The sequence below is a fragment of the Carlito syrichta genome, unplaced genomic scaffold (assembly GCF_000164805.1).
Source record: "Carlito syrichta isolate Samal-C Ts95f unplaced genomic scaffold, Tarsius_syrichta-2.0.1 Scaffold314346, whole genome shotgun sequence".
NCBI classification, from domain to species: Eukaryota; Metazoa; Chordata; class Mammalia; order Primates; family Tarsiidae; genus Carlito; species Carlito syrichta.
This window is the reverse complement of record NW_007258442.1, coordinates 24,494-35,460: the sequence shown is the minus strand read 5'-3', so window position 1 is coordinate 35,460 and position 10,967 is coordinate 24,494. Positions and strand designations below refer to the sequence as shown.

Below are 10,967 nucleotides of genomic sequence, written 5' to 3'. Positions count from 1 at the left end.
CTCAGGGCTTTGACTTCCGGCCGAGAGGGGGCCTCCACCGCGGGCGCAGGCAGCCCCTCGCCTCGGCCGCCCAACGCGGGGACCGCCGGCTGAGCCACCGGGCCCGGCTTGGGAGTCGCCTTCTGAAGAGAAAGTCGCACTACCGGAGTCACCAGGTCTAAAACGGCACTCGGTAACCCAGGCCGTTGTCCCTACCGCAAAGCTCGCTACGCCCGTCAATTTGACCAGCTCTCCTAGGCCTGCTCAGTCTCCGTTCCTGGTGCTGATTCCCCAGGCAGTCTGTGTTCAGCCGTCTTCGGCTTGCCTCAGTTCCACATCAGCTTTTTCGTGCTCGGCGATGCCTTGTAAGCTATGTCGAGAAAGAAAAACCTCCCAACTCCCTTCTCCCTTGACTGCAGGCTAGGTTCTGTCGCCATGGAGCACTCCTGGCAGACTGGAATACAGAAGGAGGTCTAACAGTCAGGGTTCTCCAGAGGGGATGTTCTCTTTCTAAATAAATGGACGCTTAAGCGTTGGTTCGGCCGAGCTCGGCGGCTCAGCCTGTAATCCTGGTGCTTTGGGAGGCCGAGGAGAGTGGATTGCCGGAGCGGTTCCAGACCAGCCCGGGCAACTTGGTGAGACCTCGTCTCTACAACAGATCGAAAATCAGCTGGGTGGGGGAGCGCACGCCTGTAGTGCCAGCGACTCGGAAGACTGAGGCAGAAGGATCCTGGAGCCCACGAGGTCGACCCTGGGGTGGCCATGAGTGTGCCACTGCACCCCAGCCTGGGCAACAGAGTAAAACGCTAACTCAGAAGAAAAAGAAAAAAAAAAGAATTGGCTCACTAGGCCATGGAGGCTGGTGGGTGTGGGAGACCCAGTGTTGAAGAAATCTGAAGGCAGCCTGCTGGAGAATCTGGGAGGGTGGCTCTTCTGGTTTTATTTAGGCCTTCAACTGATGAGATCCACCCGCATTATGGAGGGCAATCTGCTTTACTCCACTTATCACAATGTTAATCTCATCAAAAACCACCCTAAGAGAAATGCCTGGAATGTTTGACTCAACATTTGGGCACTCTGTAACCCAGTCAAGCGGACATAAAATTAACCATGAGAGAAAGCGAGAAGCCGGTTTTGCCTGTTTTCTGTTTGTTCTGTTATGTTTTTAATTCTCTTTTGGCCTTTTAGGCAACATTGGCAACAGCTGGTATGGGTGGACCTCTGGCTTCCACTCAGTATGTCAGAAGAAGGCATCCAAGAGGCTGCAGCCAACCAATGTCATTAGGTTCTGGCTCCAATCACAGGAGTGGATTTTTTTCATGGCCTCAACATTATGGCACTTGATGACTTTGACTCAGGTTGAGGCAGCAACATTGATGGGTGCCATTGGACTGCCAGAATCCTACAGAATTAGTGATTGTGCAGCTCCTGAATTCTTGCATGGCAGCAGCCATGATAATGTCAACTTCATCATTTTACTATCATTACTACCATTTAGAGGTAAGACCATCTCATATTATCATCTTTGTTCTTTGAGAACTTCCAGTGATATTGCAACCAATTCTTTTTGATATACCTAGAGTGACTTTTGTTTTCCTGGTCTAATACTAACTAAATACCTCTCAGATTGTTTGTTTTAATATTTTCACATTAAGTAATCTTTCTTTTCTCCATATCTTGGTCACCTAGCCACCAAAGTAATGTCTTAGATTGTGCCACCTCCAATGAAGGAATCATTCAAATGTTGCTCCTTAAAGTCTTCATTCACCACACAATTTGAAACTATATCTTTCTATCCTTCCGTATACATTCACTCTGCTTCATTTTTTCTAGCTTTTATCAGAACTCAACATAGAAAAAATACGTACTTGTTTCTCTGCCCATACCCAAATTTTGATATAAACTATCTGCAAACGATAACTTTGTCTCCTTTCTCATCGCTCTATCCTTAGCCCTTAAAGGGGTTCTAGAATATATTAGATTCTCAGTAACTGTTGATTAAATAAATATATTGTATAATTCACAGCGTATTTCATGTTTCCTCTTTATCTTTACACATTTTATCATTCTTCCCTGAGTATTTTCTCAGATGAAATGTGTACTCTTTCAATCCTTACATTTCCTGAAATAGCTTTCATATGCCTGAGAGGTGGATATACTCATAGAATTCTTGATATCAGGCCTTTTTTCTCAGATGTCTATACATGTTTTTCCAGCATCTTGGAATTTCCAATGTAGCAGATAAAATGGTAATTGAAAAACTGGATTTTTAAAGTTTTTGTTTGCTTTTATAAAAACTGACCGCAAACCTAGCTTTAAAATAACACAAGTTTATTTTATCACAGTTCTGGAGGTCAGAAGTCCAGATAACCTCAGTTGGTTCTCTGCTCTGAATTTCCCAAGACAGAAATCAAGATGTTGACCAGCCAAGGCTCATAACTAGAGACTTCGGAAGAGAATCTGCTTCTAACCTTTGTGGGCAGTTCAGTTCCTTGTGACTGTTGGACTAAGGCCCTATTTCCTTCCTGGATCTTGACCAGCAGTCAATTTCAGCTTCTAGTGAACTCCTACATTCTCTGGTTTGTGGTATCCTTCAGCTTCAAAGCTGGAAATGGGTTGCTGTGTCTGCCTCTTTCTTCAAATCTCTCAGAATTTCCCTCAGCCTCATCTCTCCTTATGGTGTATCTATTTGATTCCAGCCCCAAGATTTCTTCTTTTAAGGGCTCATTAGCTTTAGACTGGGCTCACCTGGATAATCCAGAATAATCTCTTTAATATTTGCAGGTTTAATTACATCTTCAAAGTCTCTTTTGCTATCTAAGGTAACACAGTCACAGTTTATAAGATATGTACAATTTTGAAGGTCAATATGCCTAACTTCTGTCAATCTGCCTACCCTTTATCAACAACTTACATGCAAATAAGTAAATAACCTGTTTTTTTTTTTTTTTTACTGGAAGCTTAAACAAGTTTCTCTTTTTCCTTGGAGGTAAGTAATTTTAGCAGAATATGCTTCAATGTATTTTTTTTTCTTATATTTTAATCTAAGGACTCATGTCTTTCTTCAACTAAGCATACCTTTTCTCCTGTTGGTTTAATTATTATCTTTCTTTCCCTTACTAACGAGTGGGTATTCCAGATATATCTTCCAAATTTTTTCCCTGATGTGTCCTATTTCCTTGAGCAAGTTGATTTTATTACAGACCTATCTAGATTATTTTTGTTTCCCTTTCTTTGATTGCCGACCCACTTAGATGAATTATTTTATTTTATCTCTTCATTGACAAACATAAGACTTCTCTGTGACAGTCTTGAGAAAAGCAGAAAGATCGTTTACAACAGTACACTGGCTTTGAGACCCTAGTTGAGGCATCAGGAAGAAATCTCTCTGACCCAGCTCTTCTCCAATTCCATAGTCTCAGTAGGTAGAGAGGCCTCAGTCAAGATTTTCTTTCTTCTTTTTTTAATTTTAAAAATGTGGAGTACAATTCAGGGTCAGGCATACAAATGGTCATTATGCAGGTACCCATGTTAATTATGTGTTTCCCTCCCCCCCTCACCATTCCCCCAGCAGTTTCCCACTACTGCCAATGTTTCCCTGACAGTTTCCCACTACTGCCAATCCCCTTCTTATAGTATTATGATAATTGTTCAAGGTCCAAGATTTTCAGTTAGTCCTTAACTCTTTGGAGGCCAGGCAAATTGGCCAAATTCACTCTAGCAAATGTCCACTTTCCATGGATGTCCAAGTTTAAAAAATTTCCTGGCCCTGATTCATTCAATCCTCACTCAAGTGCCTTTATTCTAGTTTCAGGCCTCCCACACTCCCCAAATAGCAAAAAACGTCTCAATAGCTTTCTTCTTGGTATTTTTTTGTTCTTCCTGAGGAGGCATGAACAGGTAAAAGCTGGTATTGGAAGTGGAGGAAGAAAATAATATGTTAAGCAGACTTTCTCTTGGGGGCTTTCTTGACTTTGCATGTCTTAGTTTTTTTGTACTGCACTTTACTTAGGGCATTCGCATTTCTTGGGTTAAGTCTGTTTAAAGACCCATTTTATCATTATCTTGGTTTATTTGTTCATTTTATCCTTTGTGCCACCATTGTATTTTACTTCCACATATGTCTTCCTCCTTTGATCATCAAAATGTACCTTCTTGACTAATTCCAGATTATCTTCCCATTTTTAGCCATCAAACTGACCTTAACAACTCCCAAGTCATAACTTGAAGTTCTTACTTTATCCCTCCTTATCTTCCCTGGTAACTTGTTAATAAGAGGAGAAATTAATAGACCGAAATAATTTTACCATTCTGTGGTCTGTCATAACATTTTTCATACCACTTGTCTAATACAAGATTTCCCCAAAACGTCATAAGATTCTTAATGTCTTATATCAATATTGTTTATCTCTGTAAGCACAATTGTTGTCAGACATACACCAAGTGTTTAACAGACATCTACTCAAATACACAGTCCCATCAGAATCATCTTACAGAAAAACTACATAAAAGCCCTCAAGACAGTGGACATGATGTAAACAGAAGGATATATATTAGTATGCAAATATGGAATTTTGTGCATAATGTTACAATGAATGGTCTTATCAGACATTCTCTGAAACCAATTAAGATAATTTATTTCTCAATTGATTTCCTAATCAACAAAGTGACTTTTCAAAAAAAATTAACTTTGCACTCAATATTTATTCAACACATATTTCTTATGTACTTTCTCCAGGCTATTTGATGATAAAACTGATTTTGTTAAGGACATAAAGTAGACAGTTTAGAAAATAACAGTTAAGTGCCATTTTTAAGCAAGCACAAACCTTCCAGCTTAAAAAAAATACTACTCTCAAACTAAAAAAATAATACTGGTTTATATAATGAATTGTGTTCTCTATTTCTTACTATTTATACATTAACTCAATAATTCTCACAATAATCTTACATGTTATTATTATCCACATATTGTGAATCTTAAGCTGAACTTAGAGCAGTTAAATGATATGCAATGGTAGTTAGTGAATTAATTAATTAAAAAGACATTATGAACCCAGGACTGCATAATTCCAAAGTTTATGATTTTTACCATTAAACCAAATGGCATGTACACCTTTCCAAAGAAAGCGACTTTCCATAGTTACTCTAATGTGACAACAATTATCATTGAAATGGAAATTAAGGAAGTTCATAAGTGACAAAAAACAAGATAAATGTATTAAGAACAAATAGGATGAAACTCACATTGTAGAATGGGGACTATTTACTATTGATTGTTAAGCTATCTATTTTTAGTCAAGATTCCTCACCCACCATTCATAAGAACAAGACTGCACTTGACATAACTCAGTACACAGTCTGCCCTGACCTAGAGGAGACTGTACTCAATTGCTGTTTGACAGCACCTTAGTAATTCATGGCTTCACAGTGCACCAACACAGCTATGATCAGCCTGGGCTCTTTGTAGTGAAAAGAGCCAGCATTAGAAGATGGACACTTAGAAACTTTATGAATTTTTCAAGGCAAACTTCCCAGTGTTGGTAATATGTGGGACTAAAAAGATTCACAGTAAGACTTAACACCTTATACCCTATCTCAGCCTCAACCTGCAAATGGGTGAAACCTAACCTATTACAGTGATATATATATTTTTATTAATACATACAAAATAAATGTATAAATGTATAATAGTCTCATTTTTGACTGGGCAACAGCTTCATAGAAAATAATATAGAAACTGAAAAATTATATTGGGGAAGCATACATTTCAAATATTAAATAAATGAATTACATACAATTTTTTTTAAGGCTTCAATGTTTCAGTTTTTTTGAGAAAAATGAATTTTTCTCAATATTTTTTTAACTATTTCAAGATAATCTCATGAAGAATGTTGGATTTGAGTTAAGAATGCTGTGAGGTTTGCTTCCTTACAAAACATTCTTAAGTGTTATTTTTGAAACAAATCCACACAAAATAATTTTAGTGTTACATAATTTTAAAACAAACCCGAACAACATTTAATTAGGATTTAAAATATAAACTCTTATGTTAGACTTTTAAAATATCTGGAAATTCGTAATTGATTTGCTTACTTAAATAGGCTCTCTATGTATAATCACAAAGGTGCATTAATTACCAATCACTTACTTTGTGCTTTTTAAAATTTACTTCTTCTAAAATGTCAATGATACATTTAGTAATACAAGCTTTTCAAGTTTTGTCATGGTTTATAAGGAAAACATTAATTTGAATGAAAGGAAATATTGAGACTGCAAACTTTTTTACCACCCGGTAAATGTCAATTTGTACAGCAAAATGTTTTCAGAGAAAAAAAGTCACATAGCAGGAATAAATAATGTTAAACATCCATGTAGTCTCTATGACTCCCATTATTGTGCACAGTTACTGGAAAAACTTAATTAGCGATGTCGTTCTGTGCTGAAAGCATCTAACCCTGATTTCATGCCTATAATTCAGCCATTAGCATTCAAATCAACCCACAACCTGCACTTTAGTATTTATTGAGTGAATACTCAATAAATATTAGTATTTAATATTCACTCAATAAATATTAGTATTTAGTATTTATTGAGTGAATACTCATTAAATTGTGCAAAATAATCATTTTAATTTCTATCTAACACCTAATATTCCCCATGGAGCATAAAATGATTTGAGATGTTGGGATTTTAAACTTTATAGGGGAATTTTTCTTTTGAAGTAATAATAAAATCATTTTTTCTATTGTTGATAGAAATTGTTCACTCTCCTGGGCATTGTCTTTGTGTCTATACCAAAAAAAGTTAGTGAATTATGCCATAAACCATAAACCGAGTCAATTTACACTGCCAATTAATAATTCATGAAAGCTGACAATGCCCCACATTGTGGTCTAATGCTAAACATGCATTTTCTTTATTTCAAAATAATGGAAGATGATCAGATTTTCAGGAGAGGATCAAGATTTAGATCAGATGAAAATAAAAGTAAAATTTCAAGAACAAAAAATCAAAGAGAGAAGTAGAAGAAACGTTTTCTTTTTAAATCCTAAACAATGATGGAAGGAAAAAAACATGATGGAATATTTATACAATGCTCCTAGTATTTAACCAATTTGTTTTTGTGCTCAGCACAGTTGATACTTTCAGTAATTTTGTTACCTTGTGCTGTCTTACAAATTCTAAAATTAAGAGAAAAAAAGAAAAAATTCCCATGGCATAAATTTAGAAGTTATACGGAGACAGAATTAAGAGCCTAAGTGTGGTTTATCATTTTTATAAAGGTATGTGAGTGCAATTTATGAAAATTATTTCAAAGAGATTTTATTTTTTAATCAAAAAGTTGTAGAAGTTTTACTACCTAGTTATGACTTCTCTTCTGAAGCAATAATCCTAGGACACTGTTTTTCATAGATGTTTACACATCTGAAGCCTGGACATTTATGACTACAAAGGTTCCTTCTTATGACCTCATAGAAACGTTAACTAAAACAGGAGTTTTGAAGTAACACTCTCAAAATATATGGTTTGAAATGCTTAATTTACAATATATTTAAGTATCTCAATTGATAAGGGTATGGTTACCCCAGAATGTTATTGTCTATCAATTGCAAACATTTGAGATGTTGGGCAAAAGAAAAAGTAAGAAAGGCAAATCTAGTGTTTGTTCTTATGTATCCCAAAAGTCTAGGAAGAAACACTGATAATTAAACACTATATATGTCACAAGGTTGGAATGCTGAAGCATAAAGTTTGAATATATTCCATAATTCAGGCAGACTTCAAGAATGCTTCACTGAGAAGCTACAATCTAAAAGTTGAGATTTAAAGGGTAAATAGGAGGAAACAAATGAGGAACTGGCCTTTTTAAAAACACTGGATATGAGAACAATTTGAATAAATAGTAAATTAATTACATAAATCATACTGAATGTTAAAGTGTAATTATATTTTGCATTTTGTATTAAGTTTTATTGTCTCTATGTTTCTTCATTTTTGTAACTTTGTCTTATTTGTTTTCAAAATTATACATATATCTCCATTATAAAATTTTAAACCACAGAATAAGAAAGTTTTCAAAAGTCATACATAAATGATGACATATTCATATGTCATCATTTAACATATTTTCATTTTATATAGCTTATTTGATACAGAATTTAGTTCAAAATCATATTTCATAGATTTATATTAATAATAATTATAGCATTACTTATATAGGTTAAATAACCATATTCCTCTTTCTGCACACTGAGTACTTTACTTAGCTAATTAACTACCTAAAATCTGGCTACCTACATATGCAAATACTAGTTAGAAGAAATAGTTTTCTACTTGTTTTACTATAGTACAAACCCACGGGTTATTAGTCAATTGCCAGGTCTTCAGACAAATGCACTTTCTGTCATTCATTTATAATGTAAACAAATGAATTTAAATTAAAATGTAGGAATCAAATATCACAAGGGTGACAATTAACAATCATTAGACCATGTTGTAATACTTTCTCCAAACTACAGTTCTTATCTTCCCACTGTCCACTTCCTAAGGTGTGGTTTATCATTTTTATAAAGGTATGTAAATGCAATTTATGAAAATTATTTCAAAGAGATTTTCTTTTTTGATCAAAAAATTGTAGAAGTTTTACTCCCTAGTTATGGCTTCTCTTCTGAATCAATAATCCTAGGACACCATTTTTCATAGGTAAATAGAGCTCAAGAATGTAAGCATCCAGCATTCAAATAATTGTTAATGAATGCATAAGAAAATCCCAAATACTTTTGAATTAGCATGTCAATAATTTTTAACTAGATCATATTTTTAAACTAAATAAATGGATTTATTTTCTCCTAAAGTAAGACTGAGGAGGTGAGTTGAATTTTTAACATTGAGTTAAAGAAAAAAACAATTAATATAATGTAGTTATTTGTTATAACTATGAAATAATATTAAAATATGAACATGTATTATTTCAGACAAAATTAAAGTTTGAAAGTAGTTGCAAAATAAAACCATCAGTATGAAATTAGAAACATCAAATACACTATAAATTATAGTGCTTATTATTGGTCAAAATGTGTTGATAATTAAGCTAAAGTTATGTACTTAAGTCCCGGATGTACCAGTTTACCCAGCTTTGTTTCTAAGACACAGAAGGAATCATAATTCCCAGCTGTCTTGCAAGTGTGCATTATTGCTTAAGAGGGGTACATTGCCAATATGTGGACAAATTAGTCCAATTCCCTTACAATGATGAGAAAAATAATTCTGAGCACATTCTCTACAGAGAGTGGATCAGCAACCTAATTTTTACTTTAGTTTGGCACTGAGCACGTGTCTCTTGCAGACAGATGCTTAATGATAGTTCTTTGAAATGATATAGAGAAGATATTTTTTAATCTATGTAACTACTTTCTAAAACAGGTAACTTTCAGATTGTGAGATTCATGAACAATGTAGCCAATGCATCCAAATATTAGTTCTTATATTTTACCAGCTCAAATTACAATGTACATTTTAAAAGTTCTGATTGCTTTGATAGTCTTGCTCTGTGATATAACATAAGAGCAATTAATTATAACTAATCTCACCAAAATATAGTGCGTGTGTGTATGCGTATTTGTAAGTCAGGTAGGAAAAACGATGTTAATTTCTGATATGGTAAATGGCTCAATATTCAGAAAACAAGATATAAGGAAATCTAGTCTCAACAGTATCAAACTGGTAAACCAGTCCTGGACAGACTACCTAGACATTTCTATTTAAGTTGTTGTATTTTTGTGTATGTTTGTATTTTGCATTGTGTATCATGTAACCATTTATTAAAATAGCCTGTTATGATATGACTAACATAACACTGTTTATATACTTCTTGGTAGATAATTACATTTTTGATGTTGAATTCAAATAATATTATTCCATCTAATTATGATGATCACTATTTGTGAAGTCATTTTGCTTATAATGTGGAGAATATACAAAAAAATAAAATATTTTCTCTATTTTAGATAGCATAATTTTAAAAATATTAATATGCAAGCAGTTAAAAATAATACAATTTTATGTAGCTAAACTTAACTCTATATAACTATTGCACATTAAGAGACATATCCAAATATCAGTGACAACTGGAACATTAGATAGCAATTGTCTAAAACTGAAACACACACAAAAAACAACAACCACAACAGCAAATAAAACAATGAAATAGAAATGATTTCAATGATGAATAAATTACATATTGGAAATTTTATTTAGACAATTTTAGCACTGTTGCATTTCTTGGTACCAAAAAAAGTAGCAAAATTTCTCTATTGCTGCCTTTGAAAGTAACAGTTACCCCCAAAACAGAAGTATTAGGCAGAAAGGAGGAGCACCTAGAAAGCCTACTGGAGATGAAGATTTATTGTGAGGAGGATGCCTTCAGAAAGAAAGTACTGCTAAAGGTCACCATGTAAAAATCATTTGTTATTTTGTCATCAACATTTCAATTACCTCTTTACTAAATTTACTTTGAGACTTCCACATTATATTTAGAAATCACTCATTTTAATTTTTCTAAATTTCCAGCAATTGAAATATTAGCATAGGCATACCATACACACATAAAATTTTAAATTTTGCGTACTTTTCTTGAAGTAAAATGAGAGAACACCTAAATTACCCAAATAATGTCATTATATTGAAATTTTAAAAATTTAATGACAGTAGAAGAAAAGTCATTACTGTTAATATTTTATATATATGTAGTTAGATATTTACTCAGTGATTCATGTCCTGCATTCTAGGTGAAACTGTCTTTCACAAAAACACTTTGTGAAAAGTGAAAGAAAAAAATCTAAAGGATAAAAGAGCTGTGTCAATTTTAGTGGAGTATTTTATATTTAAAGGCATTATATATGTCAAAGTATTTTTTTAATAATAAAAGTATGCAATAAAACATTTGAAATCAATTTAATAGAGTTATTAACACATATTACTGATGC

The 10,967-nt window shown here is 34.0% G+C and overlaps 1 protein-coding gene across 3 annotated transcripts in view; it reads right to left on the bottom strand.

Moving 5' to 3' along the window:
- The window catches only part of KCNT2 (potassium sodium-activated channel subfamily T member 2), a 296,411-nt gene that overhangs the window by 266,778 nt on the left and 18,666 nt on the right, over window positions 1–10,967 (bottom strand). The window lies entirely within an intron of this gene.